The following is a 20,738-nucleotide window of genomic DNA, read 5'->3' as shown; positions in this document are numbered from 1 at the left end:
CATTTTAAATGTTTCTTTTTTTTTTCTTTTGGACTAAAAAATATCTCCAAAATTCTCTCTGTTAAAATCTTTAACTCAGAAATGTCAACAATGTGTCCAAAAATGTCAAAATGTCATATTTATGTTCTGGAAATGTATGCAAATTAATGCATATTTAAATACATAATGAATCATTTGCAATCGTTGCATATTTAACATTTCCTGAAACATACAAAACACATTTCTTAAGGTACTGTGATTAAACAGCTTGTGAAGTAAAGAGACATTTATTTATTTATTTGTTTACTTACCTGTGATGTATTGCCTGAATCATTTATTTAATTGTACCAACTTAAAATAAGGGTAACACAGTGGTGCAGTGGGTAGCGCTGTTGTCTCACAGCAAGAAGGTTGCTGGTTCGACCCCCTGCTGGGTCAATTGGCATTTCTGTATGGAGTTTGCATGTTTTCCCCAAGTCTAGGTGCTTTAGTTTTCCCCACATTCCAAACACATACGCTATAGGTGAACTGAATAAATTAAATTGGCCGTAGTGGATGTGTGTGAATCCAATAGTGTATGGGTGTTTCTCAGTTCTGGGTTGTGGATTGAAGGGCTTCCACTGTGTAATAACATATGCTGGATAAGTTGACAGTTCATTCCACTGTGGCAACCCCTAATGAATGAAGGGAGTAAGTTGAAAAGAAAATGAATGAAAGAATGAATGAACAATTAAAAATAAATACACATGGTTATTAATATATCCTGTATTATTGAATGTCATTTCAAATTATCAGAGAACTTTGAACATACAAATGTATTGTTAAATTATTGACACTGGAAATTCTAATGTAAGGGATGAAGTAACTATTTAATCCTTCAAATAGCAGTTTAGCCTAAAAACATGTTTGGGAATTTATATATTACATAAACAACAAGCGGATTTATTCAACCTAGCGTCATTATGGATACATACCCTTGCATACATTTTTGAACAGTGTGAAATATGTCTTAGGAGCTATGTTTTTTGCTGGTTTTAAGGGCACCATGCTGCTGTCGACTGACTGAATGAGCAACCAATCGATTGATTCCCCCCACCCACCTCCTTCCCTAAACCCAACTGATAGTGTTTTCAAAAGTAATCCAAAAAAAAAAAAAAAAAAAAAAAACCTTTGTGGCCACGCGTTACCACATTTTCAGATCTAACCATGTTCTCACCCTGTTATTTACTTGTTTATTTATTTATTATTTATGCATATTTATTACCTGCTTTCAGGAACCATTCTTCACCGGGCTTGAACCCCTTCATCAAGTCTGCTAACGTACGTGGCACACTTATAACAGTGGAAAAGCCATCCACACAGGTCAGACGGTAACGCAAAAAGAAGCCTTCATCGGCTTCTTTTTCAGTAAGTTGTAAATTTGTTTACCTCAACATACACAAGTTTACAACACGATGCAACAATGGTAAATCAGTTTCTATCTGAATTGATGTCCTCCATTCTTTCAGTCCTTGTGGCACTGAATGATGCTGGTCTGCAAATTAATCCAACTTGAAATGTTATCGGGTGGTAATTTTTGTCTTAAACCAGTGATTAGGTTAGATTTTACACTGCAGAAACCTACTACTAGAAATTATAGGAAAGATAAATGTGGTAATAAATATGATTTTTGTTTTCATAATAAGTCAAGACACCTAAAATAGAGAAGAAAAAGGAAAAAAACAGGATGTAGCCACACATTTTTTGTCTTCATCTATCTGCAAAGTAGTTTAAGATACCTAAAATAAATTGGAACACTAATACCAACTCCACTGGAGGACCGTCCTCAAGCAGGCCTAACTGCCAGTAGATTAGGCACTGTGCATTTATCAGTGTGTGTAAATGAGAAAGCAGTTAGCTCTGGCCTGGCCAGACTGGGGTATTAGAACAAGTAGCTTAAGATGATATCACAGTACACACTGCCTGCAGGCTGACTGCAGATTACTAGGTCAGGAAAACAAGAGAGGGAGAGAAAAAAAAGAGTGTTGACAAACAATCAGGGCTTTATTAGGCATTAATTATATGTTAAGCCTGCGTTCACTCCTAACTGGAGAAAACGCAAGCTTAAAGCAGACCTGTGGGGTTTAGTGCTCCTTCCCTTATCAAGGTCATGAGTCATCAGTCAGTGTCGTTTGACTTCACAGTCTGCTAATCACTGGGGTGACCGGGCAGGAATGGCTTGTCGTTTCCCCCTTAAATTTGTTTGACCTCTGTTCAGGAACTCAGTGTGAGCTACACCGCGATACAAATCACTAATCTGACAGGCCAACTGATAAAATGAAGCTTAAACTACAGTGGTGACAGGCAAATTATCGTCACGAGACAGTTGGAAGAATTATTCGAGTGCTGGCTTCTCTGTATAACACAATACCAGGCCTCTGATCGGCCAAAGTGCACGTCTCCATGTTCATGCAGAGGTTCCTTGTCCATTGTTTTGCCCTTATCCTGTTGCGAGACACCTTCTTCTGAATAGAGAAGCGCCATATGCTCATAACCCCTCAGAAGGAAGATGAAGCAGGCCAAAGAGGAAACAATTTCATTGTTCACTGATATCTTTAATTGTGATGGGAGAGGGGATTATGTAGATTTTGGTAAGCCCTACTGACAAGAAATGTTTGAAAGCGAATGGCCCATAGAACAGGAATGTGTATGTGTGTGTGTTTAGGGCTTAGAAGAACATCTCTTCCATATAATAGAGTAATCCCAGAGCCAGGGGATTGCTTCTTCTTCTTCTAACCAAAATGGAAACATATACTGTTGTCTGTTGTATACTCTGGCCTTCATGCTAAAGAAAATAGAGAAAGTGGAGCGGATAAACTGCTAATTGGTCTATACCCAAGAGGCCTAATTGGTCAAACTTCTCTACGCCTGCATCTCTCAACTAGTTCAAGATGTGAAGGCGCTGCTTGGCTTTTGTGAAGAGTGATGTTGAGATGTTGGACATGTTGAGTTATGTGCATCTCCAAGAAATGAGTGCTTCTAATTTTCTTGTTGTTGTTGTTCAGTGGGGGTGATCATCAGCAGAATGACAACACAACATGATAGCAGTTGTTTGCAACAGTTGCTGCATTTGGACCAAAATCTGCATGTGAACACATCAAACAGACAACAGCTTACTAAAATAAGAACATATGTTCTGCTCCTCCATGAGAGGATTTATCTTTCTATATCTGCAGGTGGCAATAGTATGTATTATCATTCCACAAAAGGAAACCAGATCTAGTGGTGGGTACATATAAAGCAGCATTCATGTACCTTTCCACAGGGCTTCTCACTCATCAAAGAGCAAAGTCCTTGTGCAAATATATCTGATAATCACCATTTGCAAATATTTAAGAAATGCTACAAAATCCAATGTTGTAAACCAACTTTGACTATGTTTACATAGACACCAATAATCAAATTTTAACACGATTAAGACAATATGTTGATTAAGAATCTACCTGTCACGATCATCAACAATCGAACATTCTTAGATCACTGAAGAACATTCACATTTACTCGGACTACAATCCTGTCTCAATATGAACTACAAGTCCTGTCATGCAACACACACACACACCTGCTCCAAGTCTCCACTGATTACACTCACATTTATACGGCTCACTTTGTGACACTCAGGTCTGAGTCTTCTTATATTGATTGTGAACATCACAAAGCGTTTTCCTTGCCTTGTCTTGTCGTGTTTTGATTCTTGCCTTGTTTGTTCGTTTACGTTGCCTGCTGCCTGCCTGTACTGACCATTTGCCTGTTTATTGACCACGACTCTGGATTGCCTGTATACATCAGTTTGTTCCTGTATTGACCATTACTTCACTGACCATTCTGTTTAATAAACCTGCATTTGGATCCGCACTCCCTTTGTCATTGTATCATTTTACATTACACTACCATGTAAACAGCGATTTTTGATTACCTGTATCCGACTAAATCTCAAAGTCATAATCGCACTAAACAGAAATCAAATTAAGACATGTGCAGTATGCTGATTTTAGTTGCATTATTGAAGTGCAGTACAGACATGGTAACACCGTAATCAAACTATTACCGTCGTGTAGGATTTTCGTCACATTTTGCGTCAGGATAATCTATACACACACGGCTGTTTGACATATTCTTTTCACCTACCGAGTCAGTACTGAGTCATTGCAAAATGTATTTTTTTCCCCATATGGCGTGCGGTATCAAATTCCATTGAAACTACACTTTTCCAGCAGTTCATACTCTCATCCAATATCTCGTTTGTTATGGGGGGCAGGCATGAATTGTTCCTGAATAAAGTGAAAGTGTCAAACTGCAGTTAAAGTTGACAACTTAAAAATAAAACACCCGAAATTACATGAAACTCCAGGGGCCTGTTTCAGTAAAGGAGGTTCAAACAACTCAGAGTTTAAACTTGAACTCTGAGTTGATTTACAGAGATATTAAAAACTCAGAGTTTTCGGTTTCAGAATAGCTGATCTGAGTTGGGTCAATCAACTTTGAGTAGACCAACTCAGAGTTAAGCGCGCACACCATGACTATAAAAAGAAATTATCAATGGAGTGCAGACATTACGAGTGACTATGGCAATATCTTATAAAAGAGATCAGTATTTCTTTCTCCAGCTGAACTTGATGTTCTCATGCAAAGTAATAGCAAATATATGAGCATATGTATTTGAAAAGAAGCAACCATCAGTGAAGCAGAGACAGTTAGCTTGGGAAAACAGCTGCTCAAGTTAATGCTTAATTTCACTTTTTAATGAAAGTGAAAATTTTTTAAAATTTTTATTTAAATATTTAAGTATAATAAAATAAGTTATGTAATGTGTGACGTTTATAATTTTTTTCTAAACTTTTATACACATTTATCAGTTTTAGTTGATTTAACAGTGCACTTGTGTGTCTGCCTTTTTTATTGATCAAGTGATAGAGGTTGATATAACATTTAGAAGGTAAGCAGTACTAAAAATAATTTTTAGAAAGAATAATAATCCCATTAATCTAGTAACAGTACATGTCGAAGGTCAGTGAATTTAAGCTAACCATTTATTTTAAAAGGACAAGCTATTCTCGCACGTGACTTTGTTCTGTGTGTAACTAAAAGGTAGACAATATCTGTGTTTCCATCCAAATATATTACATAAAAATATGTGCAAAACTGGATTATTGCATAAAAAATGTGCGAATAAAGCAGCGTTTCCATCCAACGAGAGAACAAAATCATCCCTTCCTTAACTGGCGCCAAATATAAACAGTAAAAACAGAATTTACTGTGGTAGAAGAAGCTGCGTCAATTAATTCTTTATTTAATAAATGTACTTGTGCCTCAGAAACAGAAGACAATGCTGACACACAATGAACACGTGGGAGCGTTTGAAGCCACTAGTCGCGGAGACTCTTGACACGCTCTTATACACACTAATACTGAAACAGTTAAGGCATTTTAGAATGATTAAAACAACATTTAAGACATGTTACAGTATGCTCAGCCTGCTGATTTGTCCATTCACACTCATTTTCATCATCATGTGATCATGACCTTTTTTAATGTACATACTGTAATTTGTTTAGTTAAAGTGTTTTCATCGTAGTTTATGCTAATCTTTTCTATTAAATGAAAGTTTATCCTTGGTGTTTTTATGCATATTTTCAAAAGTTATGTGCATCATGACGTTTCCATCAATTGTTTTTATGCACATCTCCAAAATGAGCATTAAAATAGGTGGGTGGAAACGTAAGGCTAAGGCGAGAAATACCACTTCAACTTTAAAAAAGGGGAGGAGATCGACAGAAACTCTGAGTTTAGAGATTAAAACCTTCTCCTGACCAGGTTAGGTTCACAGAGTCAGTTACCACAGTACCACCTCTCATTCAGAAACAAGCTTGACTTACCCTGCTTTCTCGGGTTTGACAAACCTGCCATTTTGAAACGGAAAACCCAGAGTTTCTCTCATTTCAGAGTTAAAATACTCTGAGTTTTCACTTAACCTCCTTTCTGAAACAGGCCCCAGAGGAATGTGGATAGCACAACACAAGAACGTAAATTGATCCATGTACTATAACGTAAAACGGGATCATGAAAGGAACATTCAAAAAGCAACTCATGTAAACACCTTAATCATAATGTTTTCTTATTTAAATTAGGAAAATAATTTGATTACAGATGTCAATGTAAATCAAGTCATTGTGAAGAACAGTGATTTGATCACAAACCTTGTTGGGCATCTGTGCTTAGTGTGGTAAAGGCAACCCAGGCTCATTATTGATACGTACCCCATATACATTTCTTGAGAGTGCAAAACATCCCAGTAGGTGCGTTTTTATGCAGTTTTTGTTTTCGTGAATCCACCAGAGACTGCTGTCGACTGACTAATGAGCCTGTGTTGTGTAAAGAGGTGTAGTGGCTGATGTTGACTGACTGTGGTCAATATCTGAGTGAATTGGATGGTATGCTAACTGGAACAAATTGAGTGTGTTGGGGAGAATGGATTTGATGTGCAGCTTTATTAACCCTTCAGTGCACTTCTTTTGGGGTCAATGTTTGGGGACCGTAGTTATACGGACATAGGTGACACTAGACAAACCCTGGACACTTTATTAAGTAGCCTTTGTTGGTGGTCGCCACTTATCAAGCTTTGTTGCTTTGTAGCTTTGTTGTCTGGTGTGTCCTCCTTGCTTTTAGAACTGCTTTATTTCTCATAGGATAGATTCAATAAGGTGCTGAAAACATTCCTGAGAGATTTTGTGGAATATTGACATAATAACACAACACTAGTGTAGTAGATTGCACATAGAAATTGACAGTTGCACATAGAATAGAAAAGATGCATCCAAAAATGGTCTATTGCAGGGTGTCAAACTCATTTTTACTGAGGACCACAGCCTTATGGCTGCCCTCAAAGACTGGTTATAACTAACTGCATTCAAAAAATGTTGTTTGCTGCTTGTTCAAGCTACTTATTAAAAATGAGCTGAAACAACACAATTCTTTAGGGTTTTTGAGATGAAAATAGTTTACGTTCAATCAACTTAAATCTGTAAAAACTAATCAGTTAACTTGATTTCTTCATGTTGTCCCATCTCAAATTGATCATGTGGAACCCCTCATTTTTTACAGTGTGTATTAATGTCACTACTTTTTATTGTTAAGTAATCTCTTTATTTTCATTATAAAATATTAATGTAACAAATAAATACATGTATTTGCAAAAATTTGTATGTGAAGGTGATGTTACTTCGCTTTTATCAGGTTACGAAACCCTCATTACTCCATCAAAGTAATACACATAGATAAATATCTTTAAACACAAGTAGTTTTTAGTCAGTAAAGCAGCGTTCCTTTTATTATAAACTGGGTTCACCAAGTGTGAAGCACTGCATCACTCGTAGATTACTTGTGGGATGTTTTCACTTTATGTGGATTTTTCACTCCAGTACAATATTTCGAACTTGTGTGTAAGACACAATTGAGGCTAATCCTGTGTGTTCTTGGCAAATGCATTGTACATTCCACATATTCGCAATGCCCACTTTGCATTGATTTTGGATGTAATCTACTTGCACAAATACTTATGTGTAAATTCAAATTTAATGTAAATCATATGATCTTGCAGTGCACATAGAATATTATGGAGGGCTGGATTTGGCCCACTGGCTTCGAGTAACGATAACCTTTGTAAAGAGATGAACATGGTTTATAAAAAATACTTAGGTTTATTGTGCTTTTAAATATCACTCAGTTGGAGGTAAGATACTCAGATAGTAAACTGGACTGTCACTTCATTACCAGCTCCCAGCAGCAGTCTGAACAGTTAATACAAGATATAATGGATCCATGCTTTTAATCTGTTTCCACTAAATGCTGAACATACCATTTGAATGCAGAAATGAGTACTGTTTAGTCCAGGGAATGTTTTTCAGTATTCTAAAATCCATTTTTAATGAACTTTACATCATCTTATTACCCCATTGTGATGCTTGGTCTGAACTTTTGATGACCCTGTTAACATGCTTAAATGCATTGTGTTTGGCTGATTACATATTTGCAACAAGCTGTTGAACAAATGGACCAAATGCATTCAATACATTCAATACAATGGTGGTTGATGAGTATACTTTGTGTTGGCCAGATCACGCTTTGCCTTGACGTTCAGTAGAGGTGATTCACAATGTGTCCTATAGGGCTTTTAAACTTATGCATTTAATGTATTCTTGGACATGCATAAAATGACTTTTACTTGACTACACTTTAACTTGACAAATCTGTGCAAATCTTCATATACTTCATTGTAAGTAGTGTAGAATAGAGTAACTCTCAAGGATTTTTGACAGTCAGATGAAGCCCTAAAGCAACGTCTATATTCTTCCAAGTAATCCTGAATACCTTGATTAGTTTGTTTAGGTGTGTTTGATTAGGTCTGCAGTTCCAGAATCAGGGTTCAGAATCCTTGAACTTCTGTATAGTCTTGTCTTTGAGTCCAATGAGTCTCTGAAGGGGTCTCATCCCATGTAAAGATGCGGGTCACTGCAGTGAGGGTTACAGTCCCTTTTTGTGGGCGCTTTCTGTGCACTTTTATAGTCTGCATTCAACTGTATTGATTTTAAAGGCTGTATTGATGCTATGGGTATACCATGACTGTATGGCTTAAAAACAGCTTGGCATGATCTGATGGCAGAGGTCAATTTCTTGTGGTTTCTTTAAGATTCACCCAAGGATTTCTGACTTCATTTAGATTGAGTTTTGTGTGGAGAGGCAGGAGAAGGAGGGATGCACATGAAGGGATGTAAGAAAGGAGGCCGTGTGATTTGTGTTAAGGATAAACAAAGACTAAAACTAATTACTGCTGGAGGTCAGCACTCCAAATGCATATTCAAAAGCGCGGGGCGTCGCAGCAAATTTACAGCGGTCACACTTATTTAGCGGCCTGAATAGGCAATTTCGCAGCGAATCTGGAGAGAAAGGGGGACATGAAAAGTTGTGAAGAATTGATGACGGACTCCTTGAGAGTGAGCAAAATAAAATTGACCATGAAATCTGCAGCCTGGAATTAAATTGGCTGGAAGAAGAGATGAAAAAAGGGAGAAAAGGTGCGGGGTGTGACTTATAAAAGTGGTTTTGTGTGAATGCCAAGGTTAATTTGCACATCAGTTAAATGGATTATTAAATTTGAGAGGATAAGTTTAAAGGAAGGAAACCGTAATGGCCTGATAGATATCATTCAGTGCTGGATAGATGAAATCTGCATAGCTTGTGTGGAGCAGCATTTCAAGCTCGGCGAGGTTCAAAGGCGAATAACTCTCATAACAGATGTTTATAAAATAATACGAAGAAAATGTAAATTGTAACAAAATACTTACTTTATATGCTAGTCAGGCCAACAGATAGAAGTTTTTGTGAAGGCTTCCACAAGAAGAATAAAGGCATCAAAAACCATAATGATAACTATGTTATTGACAATATCATTCTGTGTATTCCAAATTTGGGCTGCTGTTTAGTTGACTTTTAATTTCAATCAGCAAGCTCCAGGGCCTCCGGTGAATTGTTGTCCCATACAAAATCACTGCGTTTTAGATCTGATTTCTTTAAAAAAAAAAATGCGAACTTCACTGCCTAGCTAAAATAAGATATGAAGTGGGTATCAGACCAAATAAGAAGCACTGCATTAAATTCAATTGTTTTGCACCATGTCTTTAAAATATGGAGATTATTTTCACCCCAGTATTTTCAATGGAGGTTTTGCGTTAGCCTGCTGCTAATGATGGAGCCTGTGATTAAATGTTCTTTTGTCTCTTTTAACGCTTTAACAACCAAAAATATGCATAAGTCTATTCAACTGATTATTTTTTAACTACATTAAACATCAATGCTGTAAAAGGAACATTATGAAATTGAAAATCACATAAACCTCTCAGGGGTGGTGCAGGGGATAGCACATTCGTCTCACAGCAAGAATGTCACTGGTTTGAGCCTAGGCTGGGTTAGTTGGTGTTTCTGTGTGGAGTTTGCATCTTTTCCCCGTGTTTGGTTTCCTCCGGGTGCTCCAGTTTCCCCCACAAGTCCAAAGGCATGTGGTATAGGTGAATTGAGTAAGCTAAATTGTCCGTATGTATGTGTGTGAATGGAGGTTTCCCAGTGATGGGTTGCAGCTGAAAGGGCATCCGCTGCGTAAAAACATATGCTGGATAAGTTGGCGGTTTATTCTGCTGTGGTGACCCCAGATTAATAAAGGGACTAAGCCTGAAAGAAAATGAAGGAATGGATAAAACTCTCACCCTAAGTTCTTTATTGGCTGAAAAAACAAGCTGTGCTTGTAGCCCATTTAAATATTTTTGCTTTTTACATCAGCATGGATTCTGATTGGCTGTCAATGATTTAATTGTTCATCATATGGAGGGTAAATAAATCTGTAACTAATTCCAATGATACTGCGTATCTGTGGTGATATTGTTATAGTTTTCTCTAAAACTCTATTTTACTATTTAACTATTCTTTTGGATTTATATATTGTAGTTGTAATAATTGTTAATTCACCAATCAGCCATCTTTCCTCTTTTTTTTTATTGGTTATAGCACTAAGACATTAATGAACATCAAAATGAAGGTTGAAAGTATTAAAGTGTATTGTGTTTCATATCGTAAATGAATGATTTGCATTTCGCTAAATGCATGCAGGGCAGCACGGTGGCGCAGTGGGTAGCACAATCACCTCACAGCAAGAAGGTCGCTGGTTCAAGCCCCAGCTGGGGGGAACTTACACCATCATGGGTCAGGTGGCATTTCTATGTGGAGTTCTTCCCCTGTTTGCATTGATTTCCTCCGGGTGCTTCAGTTTTCCCCACAGTCCAAAGACTTGCGCTACAGGTGAAGTAAATAAGCTAAGTTGGCCGTAGTGTATGTGAGTGTGTGCAAGAGTGTATTTCCCAGTGTTGGGTTGTGACTGGAAGGGCATCCACTGCGTAAAATTAAATAAACTTATTAAACAAAACTTTGTTATTATCTGAAAAGTAAATGTGTTTGTGTCTCGGTAAAATTCATTAAAAATGTCTGATATTAATACATTTTAAATGAAAACATAATGTAAATACCCATTTTTTTTTACAATTCATGTTTTTAATCCAAATTTTTAATTTTGGTTTAGCACTAGCTATCGTCTTATAAATTTGTATTTAAATCTCTACATCCCCCTTTCATTTTTAATTCACAAATGTGATCAGTTTTTGCACTCTCAACATCTCATTGGTTGGGTCTATTCATCACATCTGTTAAATTAATCTACTTATGCTCAGTGAAAAAGTCCCTTGGTGTGTAAAGCTTTGCCCACTGTTAGCAGGCAGTGCAAGTATACGGAGGTTAAACCAGGGCCAAACGCTTTTCTCTGCATCCGACGGCATCCATCACTGGCCAGATTGGCAGACAGCAGTCACTTCAAAACAATCTACAGTCTTTTGAGGCCACATGCAGATCGCTGCAGGAGCGGGGAAACAAACGCGGCCGCCATTAAAGTAGATGCACCAAAACCAATTGTAGAATATTAGCTGGGAAGTGACAAGGAGGAACTGACAAGGCTTTTTACTGCCGGATGGAGTTCCTCCAAACCGTGAAATTTAGATACTTGGCAACTAAGAAAACAATTCTTGCTGGTGCGTTGAGTAGCTGCCCCATTTGAGTTGAGAGAGCGAGAGAGAGCGACTGTGGGACAGAAAAAAAAAGATAGAGAGACAGAAAAGAGGGCCAATGTCTTCTTAATTGCCTTTGGTCACCCACACAGGCAAAAAAAAAAAAAAAAAAATCTGGTGCCACATGGCTCAGAATTGCAGACTGGGCAAGACGCACAAAGGGCTGATAGATATTTTATCGTTCAAGTTAACGGTTAATACATTTCCATTCCCCGAGAAATCTGTCACTCTAAAAAATAAAGAGTGAATCAAATTAAAGAGATAGAGAGAGGCTGGTGAAGAAAAGAACTGGAGTGGGTGACACAGTTTTAGAATGCCCTATCTTTTGGCCATACCCTCTTTTGAAAGGAATAAAGAGCCTGTGCCTCTTTCTTCTCCTCCCTTTCTTCTTCCACTTTTTTCTCTTTCTTTTTCTCTCCCACCCGTTCCCATATCTCTCACTTTCCTTTGCGGACTAAAAAAAAAAGAAGAAAACTCTCATGAATGATGTATGTGTGTCTTGTTATCAACAGCGATTTCTATAGACCTCAACGCATTCACCAAGACATTCATGGCATAATTGTTAATTTTAATGCCATAATGGCTTCAGATGGGAGGCCTGATTAGACATTTATTGCACAATTAAATGAAACATACTCAAAAATCACAAAAGGCTTCCATAATTATTTCAGGCCATTAATAAAATGGGCATTAAATTATATTGGACACAAAAGAGAAGTGAAATAGATTTCCATTAGAGCAATGGAGGCAGTGAGGGGGTAATAGATCCTGCCTGAATTCACTCTCAAATTAATTGTTGGCCAGCCTATTTCCACATACAGTGAAATAAATGAATGAGAAAAGAGAGGAAGGAGTTGGTGGCCATGAGAGAGAGGGTGACATTAGGAGAGTCTGATAAAGCCCTTTTGTTTGAGAGCCTACTATAGCTATTATATTCGAAAGTGAAGAAGAGAGAGAGAGAGAGAGAGAGAGAGAAAGAGAGAGAGATGTAGTGATTTCAAATGGAATGGAACATTTGGAGGATGCAGGATCCCAGAGCGCAAACGGTACTATTAAACGATTAGCGGCATTTAGAACTGTCATTTCTTGTCGTATAAGCAGTGGTGTAAAGTAACAAATTACAAATACTCAAATTAATGTATTTGAGTAGTTTTTCTTAGGAATTTTTATTTACTAAGTAGATTAAAAAAAAAAAATGTACTTTTACTTTCCATTGAGTACATTTTAGTGCTGTGTTGGTATTTTACGCCATTATTTTTCTTCAACCTGCAGTCACTACTGTTTTTATTCTTGTTTATGGAGATCGGATGAAGTACATTGATTAGTTCTGTTATTCTTATTCAATCAAACCACTCATAGAAAGTAAATCGCATCGTACTAAACCGCAAGAAATCGGCTCCTCATAAATGCAACAAACTGTTTAAAAAGAATATAAAGTGTGCAAGAAGATGTCTAAAATCTCTGTACACGCAATGATCGAGAGACTTGGATGGATGTTTACTGTATGAAGACCAGTGGTGTAAAGTAACAAATTACAAATACTCAAATTACTGTAATTGAGTAGTTTTTCTCAGAAATTGTCATTTACTAAGTAGTTTTAAAAATATGTACTTTTAATGTCCTCATGAGTACATTTTTAGTGCGGTATCTGTTCTTTCACTGCACAACTTCCCCTTGACCTCTAGTCACTACTTTTTTTCCTTGTCTATGGGGATTAGAAAAATCTGTCCTGTGATTAATGTCAAATGACACATAGAAGGTAAATCACATCATTATGAGCTATCTCAAAACATGGGTGATTTATAATTGCAGCAAACTGTTTGGAAGCATTACAATTTCCAAGAAGATCTTTACATGCATTGGTCCAAAGACTGTTTAGATGCATGTCACTGATGACTGATGAGAAGATGACGGATGTTTACAGTATGATGAACGAAATGGCCTTAAACACCCAGGTGGCACAGGACATCAACATGACCAAATATCAATGTCTAATGATGTTACAGCTTGACCTTGTGTTGTGATGTTGGGTTACCACTATGACGTCTATCAGATGTTAGATTATGGTTTCCATCATAGACTGTAAAAGATATGAATGTAGTATCCGTGACGTTTCTAAAGTGTCCAAATTAAGCTGAAAGTGGGCGTGGTCAACCAGCGCCATTTTATTCACGCATAATTGCTCCAACCGGGGATAACCAAATAAGGACTAAGAGGTGGAGTGTGAGCGGAACTACAGACGCCTGCTAGCCTTTTGCTTTTATTTGGGTGAAACGCTTAATACTTCATAACCTGCAACCTTGTTGTTAACCTGTTCTGACCACATGTGCTTTGTTATATACTATATCAGTAAAGTGTTGAGTCTTTTAGAAACACTGTTGTAATACACTGAGCCACTAAAGCATAGTTTTTATAACATTTTTTTTTGTTTTACTGGAGGAAAACGCTAATTATTTCCAAATACTTCAAATATAGTCTGTGTTAGTAAATGCAAGTATGACAACGTTTTTGATGACTGTTCTGTAGCCTACAGCTAGTCAATCTGTCAGTTTCCCAAGTGCAATAAAGGTCTAATAAAAGTTATAAATGAGATTCAAAAATATGATGTATACACCGAGTTCAGCGACTAATCAGCGGAATCAGATGAGGTAATGTGACGATGACCAGCGAGATCTAGCTGTCACTCAAGTGGCCACGCCCTTAATTATGCAGACTTAATATAACTTAATATAAACAAAACAAATTCCCCACCCTCACAGTTGTCATGAAGGGTAATATTAGCCATATGAAACAAAATCGTTCATTGTAGCATGCTGTAAACACTGTTTTTGTCTGCTGTAAAGTTCGCCATTTAAACATCGAAGGTCAATAGAAATTTGCTCTATTATGGAGCCAGGACTAGCGAAATTTCCATAAATTGATGTTTCAGTACCATATTAGCTTTACAAGGGAGAGCGGGATGTTGCTGCTTGGCTTCCATACCTGACAAATGAATGTATTTGAAGTTAATATGACGTTGATTAAAGTTGTTGGCTTGACATTGGATTTTGGTCACTTTCTAACACAACCTAAAATTAACCAAACATCAATGTCATTTCACTTTGCTATTGGACATCAAAATAACATTGTCCTTATAGACGCTGGCTGGACAATAAATTTTGGACACCCGACATCACAACCTACAGTAAATAGAACCTTTGTCTTAAGACATTGTGTGCCTGCTGGACAATAACTAAATGCTCTACAGAATCTCACATTTACACACGTTCACAAATTACAGACAAATTTACAACAGATACTTTTACTCTACTTGCATTACATTTTAGGCAAGCAATAGTACTTTTACTTAAGTAAGATTTTTCAGTACTCTTTTCACCACTGATGAAGACTGAAACCACCAAATGCACTTAACCAATTACTAATGCCCTGCAGAATGTTACATTTACACATCCATGCACAAATTGCATGTAAACACATCAGCCACTCATAGGATAATAATCACCACTCACCAGTGTTAATTTTGAACACTTTTTGATTTAGTTTTAGTCTTAGTCTTTTGATTAAAATTACATTTGACAATTTAGTCATATTTTAGTCTTCTGAATAATTTTAGTTTTAGTCTAGTATTTGTCGATTAAATTTTATAAGAATTTAGTCGAATATACTCTAGATTTAGTTGACTAACATATATTTGGTTTAATTTAATTGTAATTTAATTAAAATATTGTATACATTTATTTATACAAAATACTCTAATTTAAAATTAAAGTGAAAAAGTCTAGAATATAGCATTTCATTGAAGAACAAAATTTGATTTTGCATTGTTTATTTATATCATAAGTAATATGTAATATGTGAGCTTCACTTCGAGGTTTTGTTATCTTGACTCCCTGATAAGCGGAGATTATAGGACTACAGTATTATTACATCCTTACAGGAGTAAGAAATAATCACTAATCAAAGCAGTTTTGTTTTGTGGTACACGTACATTGTACCCTCGCTGTTGTCATTGTGATCGTGGCAGACAGCATGTGAACACCACAAGTAAATTATGAAAATGAATGCCATGATCATTAGAATTTAAGACTGACCTACTGTATTTAATAACTTTTAATGGACAATCTAATGAAATAAATTCTCTAAAGGTCAGCGAGAGGCTTTACTTTTCAAATGTGTGTCACACACTAAGATTAATTATCTGATTACATATTTACCAAAATGCATCCCTCAATAACATTCTCATCTCGTTTTTATTAGTCAATGAAAATGTCAGTATATTTTTATTATAGTTTTTATCATCATTACTTAATTTTTATTTAGTTTTTGTCAGTAGAAACTTATTTTTCATGAAAATATGACGAAAATATTTCGTCAATGAAATTAAGCTACTCACTACTCTTGAGTACTTTTTGAAGGGCTACTTTTTACTTTTTCTTTGAGTAATATTTACAACAGATAATTTTACTCTACTTGCACTATATTTTTGGGCAAGTAATGGTAATTTTACTTAAATATGATTTTTCAGTACTCTTGCTACGACAAAATATCAAGATGTAAATGTGCTACAACCATGACTGTAACCACTGTTAGGAAACAGTGTTCCAATTGGCTCTTGTTAATGCGACCGAAAAGTTAATAAACAAGCTTTTAGAACATAACACTCTTTTTCATCTCCGACAAACACGCAGAAGCACTTTAAACTGATTCAAAAGCCAACGATCTGAAAAGCGCTTCAGAGCACAGTTCTAATGGGAAGCCAAATAGAATTGTCTTTTGAACTGCTGCTCTATTGAGAATCACAAAGTGTAAAGGAAAAGGAGAACTGATATCTCACAATGCAATAACAGATCCCCCTCCCAATAAAAAGAATCAATCAACACCCAGTACCAATGTTTATTATTCCAGCATCATCTAAGTCATTTTTTTTCCAGCATTCAAAGCCATTCAGATCTTTTAATTGACTCTCTTTTATCATTGCCCTTTTGGTTTTCTTTTTACTTTATTTCTCCCCCCCCCCCCCCCCCTCTGTGTACCTTGGTTCTGAGTGTGGTTGCAAGATGCTTGCTTGTATTGTGTTCTTCCATTAAATTGTGAATGTCACTACTAGTGTCAGTCTGTAAAAGAAAAACAGAATGTCAGTGTTGATTTGAATAAAAAGGCTCTTTAGAAATGATAGATAATTTGAGTTTGTTAGTGTCAGGGTTTATTCTTTTCTGCAGTGTTACATTTAAAAGTGGAATTAAAATGTGTATCTGTTTTATAGATTCAGCAGCTTGTTTTAAGTTTGAGTTGTGTATTTTTTATTCCCAGTTTGCGTGTAATCTTACAAGGCATAAGCTGGTATAAGATTCTGATGGTATGACTTGGATAAAAATATTACAGTTTTACAGTATTGCGATTCATGCTCTAAAATATGTTCTTTTTAAATGTCTGGGTAAAAAACAGATATTTTCCCCCATTTGAACACAATATATTTTATTTTGAGAAATACTTTTTTTTTCTAAAATACTTTGCAATAATAAACATGTCAGACTAAATAATTTAAATGAATCAATGACATCTGCTGTCTTCATTAGTTTCAAAAACAAACTGTTCTCCAAAAACACTGCTGTCCTAAAAAACCTAAAACAAAACAAAAAAAGTATATATTATTTGTATTTTTTTGTAACGCTATAGCAGAAAATTTTGGCTAAAGTTTTAAAACCTGACTTTTTACAAACTGTCGTATACCTTGAAAATAGCTATCATCCCATGCCTACACTGTAAAAAGTTTCAAGTAAAACAACAAAAAAAGCATAATCCTCATTTCTTTTGCTTTTTCTTGTTCACTCAACCTTTGAAAACATCAGCTACACTACATTGACCTAAAATTATTTGTCAGTAAACATTAAGTTGGGTTAACATGATATTATTAATTTTCTGGAAAGGTGAACTACTAAGTTGTGCCAACTAGAATTATTTTGTCTGCAGAACTAGAATACCTGAAAAAAAAAAAAAAAAAAACTCACAATCCTTATTTCCTTTAGTTTTTTCTTGTGTACTCACCTTTTGAAAATATCAGTTTCACCGACCTAAAATGTCTGAAGTTGAGTAGAAAAAAAAAACTCTTTTGGAAATTGGTACTTGGAAATAATACATAATCAGAACAAACAGACATAGTTTAAATGAGAAAAAAAACTAAAACACAGTTAACAAATGTTAACAAAACATTTATTAGACACAGGATTAGACACAAGACAAAACAACAACAATAACAGTAAACGAGACAGGGATTAAAACATGGCAGGACAAACATGGAAAACCACTTTGTAATGCTTGACATGAAAAAACAAGTCTCAGCAAAGAGTCTGTGTGAATGAGGTGTCTTTAAAGTCCTAGTAATCAGTCCATCATGAGCTTTCCAGCTGTGTGTGTAATCAGGAGCCAGAAACTTTTTTTTTTTGAGCATTTGATTTGTTGTTTAATTATTACAGGATTTTAGTTATAAATGAAAATTAAATGTCAAATACATATGATTTCTCATTTGAGAATGCATTTTGATTTATTATTTAAGTGTTTGATTTATAATTTGGATCGTTGCTTGGAAAATTTTATTTATTATTTTAACTTTTTAGGCATTTGAATTTTCATTTGAATATTGTTAGGAAAAAACTTCCATATATATATATATATATATATATATATATATATATATATATATATATATATATATATATATATATAGTTAAATACAAATAGTTAAATAGTATAGTTAAATACAAATTAACAGTCCACACGCGCTAATTGTTTCTTTTTGTAGAGCAAACTAGTTAATGGGATATGGAAATTCACATTAAAAGTCTTTCTGCAGCTTCAACTTTTTTCAAGTTGGATTTTTTATAGTGTAAATCTTACAACGTATAGTTTCAAAAGTTTTTTGAAAAGACATGGTCATTTTATTTAATGGATAAACTCTATTAAAGAAAAAGTTACTGCCTTAACGTTTGAATCAGATTTACTTTGCAAATAATTACAACTTACATTACATTAAACTGACTTTAAAAGATGTTACAAGTTGAATCTCATACACTGTAAAAATACATTTGTATTTTTTTTTAACTTAAACTCCAATATCTCATAATGTCATGTGTCTATTATATGTCATACTTTTTAAAGTCTCTTAGTTTTATTTAAAAGGAGACATTTTCAAGCGTACTTCATGAGTTACATATCCAGTTGATTGAGACTTATCTCAGAACTAGTTTTAGGACAGTTATTGCTCACTGAGCAAAGAAACACATTGCATTTTTGCCCTTTAAACTGCCAACACCCAAAGCATGGGTGCTTCTGCAGAGTGGTAATCTCAAAACTCAAAGTATTACATGAAACTCTTCTAATTCTACAAACTAGTGAAGAAAAAACTCTAACAAGTCTTTCTATTAACGTTAAACACCCTAGATTGCTTTATTGTCAACATTTCCTTCTCTTAATTCAATTCCACACAGACCATGCTGGAAACTACAAATCCCCTAACTAGGTAGTTGGACTAAGACCATTCCTTCATTATGTCCCAATCTAAAACACTTAATTAATTTAATGGTTTACAAATTTGAGTGGACTGAACATAAAACAAATCAATTGGCTAAAGAAATTACAAGTGTCGTTTCCTCTCATTTTAAACAGGTAGTTTGAACAAGCAGCAGTACTCATTTTTTTCAGATTATGTTGACAACTTATTTATCATATTTTAGTTGTATTTTAGCCATGCTTTGCAAAAGACATTTAATTATTGTGTGTAACAACATATTTTAGAAAGACTGTTTAATTACACAATGAAATCCCAAAATACTAATAATCATCATTTTAAACTTTGATCATTCAAAAATGTATTTGTTTTCATAATTCATAGGTTGGTCTGCATTATTTAACGTAAATCAGTGATGCTGAATGATGATGTATCATCACTTCACCTTTTTAGTTCCATTTTACTTTGTCATTTTATTTTGACAAAAGTCATTTGAAACATTTCTGTGACTTTACTGTCATTCAGTATACTTTTTTATGTATATAATACAATTATATAAACATTAATCAGTTCACTTGCATGAAGATGCAACAAACAAACAAACAAGGCTTGTTTTCATTGTCAGTTTTGAGTTTTTGAGTAAGCAGTTGATGAATTTTTATGTTAGGATAAACAATCCCTGTCCATACAACCACACCTAAATGAGGACAAATAATAATAAGCTGACTTCACCGTCACTGAATCTGAATTATGTTTTTGTGCATTTGTATTTGTTTATCTCTTCATAAGATTCTTTATTTTTCATCTGCTTCCTCAAAAGGCTGATCTAGCAGCAACTCTTTGAGTCACAATTACCAATCAGGAAGCTGAAAGTGTGCCGCAAGTCACCACAGCCGTGAGCGAGCCTTTCTTCCTCTTAATGAAGGTCAGAGAAGAGGCCCCATTTCTCTTTTGGGGTGATAATTCATCCCTATCTCCTGTTATCTGTGCCTGGCCCCTTTAATCCTAATTGTATTGTACGATTGTGCGATGCTTGCTTCTGTGTCTCTGAAGCATTACCCTCCTTCTTTCATTATCTAGCAATGCCTTGAACCCCTTTTAATTTCCATTCTGTTTTATTTCATTCCATCATTGGCTCTGTCTTTCCTTTTTCATTAACTCTGCCCTTTGCACAAGGCATGGGATTCTCTGAGGGGCCCTTATTGGGATCCTTCTTGAAATATTATATTGTAAAAAAATATGCCACCATGAGGATTGTCAATTTTATAAGTCTCCCTTCGGTCATACATTTCTGCCCGCTGCTCATTTCGGTTTTGATTAGGGCTTGGTCCCAGCTATTGATAATCGCAGATTGATACAGGCAGAGAATGAGGAAGAGGAAACAGATATGTAAACAGCCGAAGATGGACCGCGGGTCTGGCCACGACTGGACACTTTCCCAGACGTGCGACCCAATCTCGAGGCATCGATGGCTTGTCTTTCGCCGTTTTCCCAAAACAGCATTATGCTCATCACTCTTATGACCGCTCCAGAAAGGGCCCAGAATGGTGCGTGGG

General features: G+C 35.6%; 1 protein-coding gene and 1 long non-coding RNA gene across 2 annotated transcripts in view; one reads left to right on the top strand and one right to left on the bottom strand.

The window, feature by feature from the left end:
- Positions 1–20,738, bottom strand: part of LOC141386270 (uncharacterized) — a 355,028-nt gene that overhangs the window by 169,227 nt on the left and 165,063 nt on the right. The window lies entirely within an intron of this gene.
- LOC141386276 (uncharacterized) overlaps positions 1–20,738 on the top strand; it is a 113,283-nt gene that overhangs the window by 71,550 nt on the left and 20,995 nt on the right. The window lies entirely within an intron of this gene.

This window comes from Danio rerio, chromosome 6 (assembly GCF_052040795.2).
Source record: "Danio rerio strain M-AB ecotype USA chromosome 6, GRCz13ab, whole genome shotgun sequence".
In the NCBI taxonomy this organism is placed as follows: domain Eukaryota; kingdom Metazoa; phylum Chordata; class Actinopteri; order Cypriniformes; family Danionidae; genus Danio; species Danio rerio.
This window is presented reverse-complemented; position numbering and strand designations above follow the sequence as displayed.